This window comes from Mytilus trossulus, chromosome 4 (assembly GCF_036588685.1).
Source record: "Mytilus trossulus isolate FHL-02 chromosome 4, PNRI_Mtr1.1.1.hap1, whole genome shotgun sequence".
Lineage (NCBI taxonomy): Eukaryota > Metazoa > Mollusca > Bivalvia > Mytilida > Mytilidae > Mytilus > Mytilus trossulus.
Window position 1 is genome coordinate 38,758,047 of NC_086376.1, and position 6,573 is coordinate 38,764,619.

The following is a 6,573-nucleotide window of genomic DNA, read 5'->3' on the forward strand; positions in this document are numbered from 1 at the left end:
GAAAAGTTAAAATTTAATGTGGGAATAGGAGGAAAACTTGTGCAAAAGAGGGATAATACTGTAAAATCATTTTAGGGGTCAGCTGAAGGACGCCTCGGCTGCGGGAATTTCTCGCTACATTGAAGACCTGTTGGTGACCTTCTGCTGTTGTTTTTTTCTATGGTCGGTTTGTTTTCTCTTTGACACATTCCCCATTTCCATTTTCCATTTCATTTAATCAGTGTTTTTTTTTTATTAGAACAGGTAAAAAGTTTTTTTTGCATCTGTATGAATTCTGGGTTTTTTTTAACAAAATAAATATGAAAGAAATTAAAATAAATATAAGTAAATTATTTTATTACTTTTATAACGCAAATTCAACTGTAGATTGAAGCAAGCATAAGAAAACCCAAATTATATAACAGCACTAAATCAAATCACACATTCTAGCACAAACATTGGACAATCACTGTTTACAAGTCTATTGAAGTTTGTCAAGATATTCCACGTGAAGAAGGTCTGCTTCACCAAAATCTTCTGTTGTGATTTCCTGGTTGCGGTGTCTAACCTTAAGTTCGTCTTATCTGTTGTTGATTTCTACATACTTCTTTTTAGGGGCCTCTCTCCCCCCCCCCCCCCCCCCCTTGTGTTAAGTAGTGGTCCCAAAGGTGGCTGTTCTGTTCAACCCTGTATGTTGTTACATAGTCTAAAGGCTTGTAGGTGATGTTGGGATCAATCTGTTAAACCACAAATTTTCAACCTTATCAAAGGGTGTTCGTGGAAGTACAGCGACACGGTCTACTAGTTGATGAATATTGTGTCCACACATTATTTTATATCTTTGATTATTGGTCCAAGTAATTATATTTTTAAAGTACACTTTTATCCAACATCTGAAGATTATACTTTCATATAATATTATTTATATCATGATTTTATTTGTACAACAGATTTTTTTTTATATAAATCTGACTCGATTCTTTTCATCATAATTTTTCTATATTTTTAAGTACAAATTCAAAATTTTAAAAATGAATCTAACCCCAATTTATTAATCATAATTTTTCTTTATTTTTAAGTATTTCTTTGATGAAAAAGAAAAATATGACAAATAAACAAGGTATTGTATCAATTATGTTATGCTTTGTAAAAAAATACATGTAAATCTTAAGTGAAATTCTAATTAATATTGAATGTGATAAAAACAAATTATTTATCAAAACATCTATTGTTATTTGCAAGTGGGAATAGAAGGAATATTATTTGTGAAAAGTGGAAATAGGAGAAAGACACCATGTGAACGTGCGATATTCCTAGATAATAATAAGAGCAGGGAATGACATCATATCGGTAAATATAGTTTCAAAAATTTTAAGGTTTATGCAATACTGACTAGTGCACTAGAATATTTATACAGTAATGCCAATATTTTTAAATTCACATTTTTCTGTCGTAGTAGTCATCATATTTTTAGAGGTTTATTGATATGTTAGATGTGGAATGATTAACAATGTGATACATGTGCGTCCTATAAACCATACGTCAAAGCTTTTCAAAGCTGTATTTATTTCGAATTTAAAACGCCAGTTTTGCAATATCAAAGCACTATAAGCGCTGTATGCAATTACTAAAAAAAACAAGGCAAATGAAATAATGTGGCAGTGTTGCTTCAACTTTATGTATTGTTAGATTTGAAAGAATTAACGTATATTGTACATTTATATTTATTCAATGAATTGATTATTGAAGCAAATTAATTTATATTTCATCAAGGTTTTCAGGGGTCTTACAGTGCTAGCATAAGGCAGCTTAACTGCCCAAAAACAAATTGAATCGGTAAAGTTTAGTAAAAAGCAAATGAATGTGACCAAATTCAATTTTGATAGAAACTTAAGAACCAGTACTAACCTGATGTACATAACAGCATCGTCACAAAAATTGACAGTTCTTTTATCTTCATTGATGACATATTGTTCACTGCTTTACTCTGTCCGTCGTTATAGAATGAGTCCTGTATATCTAAGAACATGAAATTATGAATCTGATGTAACTGCTAATCATTTATACATGTTCTTTATTAATTATGCATGCATACATTTTAAGACGTTTGGTTCTACCCTTCGTGACACTCAACATCTTGACAGGCAACATCTTGATCAATATACATGTTTTCCTGTTTATTGCATGTTCAAACTATTATTTAATATACATTTTATAAAAGTACAAATATGATTCTTTTTTTAAATCTAACAAATCCATGCACTTTTGGTTATAAGTGAGTAATGAAATATATCTATAATGTTACATTTATTTATTTAACAAATATCAATACCGTAGTTAAAGTTTTTTCTAATTTTTTTTAAAATAATTCCAGAAATAATTAATTCAATTAAACAAAACTTGTTTTCACTGTAAACACTATACGTGGGTCCTACTAAAAAACGCCCGGGAGCGCCCGGGTGGAGAAAAAGCGCCCGGGGAAAAGAAAATGCGCCCGGGGAAGAACAAATAGCGCCCGGGAGAAGAAAATGCGCCCGGGGAAAATATATAGATATTGCATTGGCATGAGACAACTTTGTGTCGAGGATATAAGTTATGCACATTGATTTTTTTTGAAAATTCAGATAATAGACATTTATAATAAAGCACAAAAACAAGTATGCATGAATGTTTCGATTTTAACAATAATACATGAATACGATTTCGAAAAACAGATAATAATGGATCACAGTTTATGTTGAAGCTTTATAAAATGTAAGACATCAAAAGGCATGTTTTTAAAAAACGATATAAAAATGAAAAATGCAAAAAAAAATTGAATTTCGCAGATAAATATTAATTTAATCATCAAATAAAGCAGTACTATACATGAACCGTAGTTAAAACAGTTGCGAATATTAGACATCGGGCACTTATTATTTTTAATTAACGAAATATACTTTTTGATCGAGGACAATATCGTTCATGATTTTTTCTATTTACTATTGTTTATAACATTTACTCTCTTACTTACTTATATAAAATTTTGAAATCTAAAATGTTAAAGTGCAACAACACTATCTACACACTTTAGATGTAGTATTGTATATATTCCATTTATATATATTAAGGACCCCAAAAAAAACAAGGATTTTTTTTATTCAGGAAAACATTTGTTGTTATAAAATATTTTTATTTTATTCTCCCGGCCGTTTTTTTCCTTCCCCGGGCACTATTTTTTCTTCCCCGGGCGCTTTTTCTTGTCCCCGGGCGCTTTTTCTTCACCCGGGCGCTCCAGGGCGCTTTTTAGTAGGACCGCTATACGTACATTTTTTATCGAGAGTTTTTTTTACTAGTCTTTGCTCTTTTATCTGGTAAGTCAGATATCATTTTAACACTATGAATTGCACTGCTGAAGACGACTTACACCAAAAGTCAGATTCACATGAACCTAACAACTTTCTTTATTGATTTTTAAGATGCTGTCCAGAATTCTTCCAGATCATCTTTTCCAGAAGTTCCTTTTTAATAAAAGTCTCTCATTTTACCTAATGTGTAAGTGCAGTCATCGGGATTCGTCCCAACTATTGAGAAGAACCAGTCAGTCGTCAGTTTATACCTTACAGTTCCTCCTCTGTCACTTGCATAATAAACTCGGATTCAACAGATTCCACAGAAAATACCACTCCATTTAAGAGAAAGTCAAAAGATACTGAATGGATATGAATATGCAGCTATAGAACTTCCTATTACCAAACAGAATGACCTACTCGAAGGATGTAACAACAGCTTGAAAATGACCATCAAAGGACCAAACCTAACATATTACCGAAAAAAAAAGAAAAGCAGGCAGATCACAAAGTGTACCTATCTGGGGGAGTGCGACAAAAACACACACACAATCCTATCAACGTTTACATGAGAACTCAAAGATCATCTTCAGATAGTTAGTGCTTTTCAGTTAGGTTACACATTTCCTCTTTTGTTTTACACTTCGGACTAGATGTGTTGGAAATATATGCTGTGCTGTGCTGTTTATCTAATGTTTTATGTGTTCTTTATAATTGTACCTTCTTCGTTGTGTTTTCTTTATAGTATCTGCTTTTCATATTATGTGTGTGCTTAAACGCATTCAGGTGCTTTTTTGTATTAAGCTGTTTATTATGTTTGCTTAATTATAACTCTTTGTTACACATTGATGTTTAATTGTGTTGTGCTTGATATGTGATATTTTATTTATTAATATTAAATTCTGTTTGGTGATACAATGTGTATTGTTTGATTTAAACGAGAAGTGTGGCCTTATGTGTTTCATTTCTTTCAGATCTATAGCTTATTGAACAATTCCAACATCCATAGTTGGTCAACACCAATTTTTAAACTAACATCACAGTATTTTTGAAGACTCTTTAGAATTCACTTCTGTGATGAAGTAACTGACACATATTTTGAAAAGTAAATGAATCTAAACTATATTAGTTGGGGTTTGTGAAATTTTGATATCCTGTGCAAGCAAGGCAAGTTGTTGTCCTTGGGAATTGGTTGAAAAGGATTTCCTTTTTGTAAAAGGTGTAACGTCTAATAGATAGAAAGCAAATTTTTTGGACGAACATCAAACAGAAAGAACTGATAATAGCAGCATCCCTCCCCTTAAATCAGAGCGAATCCTTCAAAAGATAAGGCAGACATTCTAAATTTCCAATTCCTTAAAGCTTTTTCAACAAGTGAAGATGTAACAGAAATGAGTTCAAAGACAAATGTAAGATGACAGTAATTTCCTCCATTATCAGATTATTCCTAACATAAATATCACAGAAGTCCCTCCCCCCGAAGTACTGAACAACTGAAACATAAGTGTAAAATTTCAGTCCTGGTATCTATGGTGAGTTTATATACACAAAGCAGACATCCAAATTCCTAGAACTTTTAATGAACTGTTGTTTAAGGTATCAACTATCCTAACTTTGATATTTAGAGTGATACAATACTGTAGAAGTGCCACATATATGAAGATTAGTAAATCTATGTCTCAGCTTTTAAAAAATTTCCTCATTGTTCTTCCATTTATTTGTATTGTAGTCCTGTCATGTAATGTTGTCATTTTAGTGTTATATTTATCATTGCCATTAAAGCGGAAGGTTTGGCTAGCCACAAAACCAGGTTCAACCCATGTGTGTGCTGCATTTTAGTGTTTCTGTTGTCGTTCTCCTCTTAGAGTTGATGTGATTACCTTATTTTGGTTTGCAACCCCGATTTGTTTTTTCTCAGTCGATTTATGAATTTCGAACAGCGGTATACTACTGCTGACTTTGTATATAGACCAGTGTCAATGCAAATTTTTAAACGAACAAATTGTAACCAGCAACATCATATGGAACATATTGTCACTAGCAACATCATGACTCATGTTGTTCAACATAAGATCTTTCATCCACTACATCATGGTTTTTCGTAAAGGTCAACCTGCAACATCCAGCTCATGGAATTCATGGATGACGTCTCAAAAACTTGGATCTAGGTCAACTAACAGATTTTTAATTATGGATTTCAGCAAAGGCCATTCCACAAAGTGTCCCACAGCCTGGTTACACATTTGACTGACAACTTTAGTATAAAAGTGAATACTGTGGATTCATTAATATTCGTTGGATACCAATTTTCGTGGATTTCGTAGGTACAAGAGAACCACGAATTCAAATATTCAACGAATTACAAATTTTCTAATAGAATGATTGTAGATTTTGTCAAAACCACGAAATTAAATATCCACGAATAAGTTAGTTTTCCACAATCCACGAATATTGGTACCCACGAAAATAAATGAATCCACAGTACTAACATTTGGATTCAATATTTCCTGATAAACTGGAAACAAGCTGCAGTCGTAGAATCATCAGGATACATAGATGTAGAATCTAGGGTGCCACAAAGAATTATGCTGCAGATATGAAGTGGTGAGGACACTGGACACTTTACAACCAATTAAATATGACTCAGCGTCTTGGAATATTCAAGACTCAGTTATCTGATTTTTATAAATCTTTTGTTTTTACTCACACATTTTGATCTACTAGTATATGGCATCTTTTGTCTGTTTTGTAAATCTTGCAAATAAGGGTATGCTAACACGGCAGTTTTATCGATGGAAATATCTGCCATAATTATTTATTTCTTAATTGGTAAATTGCAATTTCTTAATTTGTAACATGCAGTTTCTTAATTTATAACTTGTACTTTTGTCATCCATCACATAAATTTTTAATTTTCTTGATTTGTGAAATGAAACTTCTTAATTTGTAAATGCAATTTCTCAATAAGTTATTTTATTTTCCTCATTCATTACCATCTGGTTACATGAAATTGTACATTTTTTAATTTGTGATTCATAAACAAATTGCATAAGGTAATTATAAATCAATTAACTTGTACTGTATTGTAGTGTGTACATTATGTAATAGAACAAGAAAAGTTTAATGTGTATAAATAATAAAATATTTTACAAGTTTGTAAAAGAACAAATTAGTAGCAGTATGAATAGGTAGAAGCATGAGTTGTGAATATTGGGTACAAGTTGACTGCATGGATTGACAACGACCTTGTTAAAATTGTTGTGAA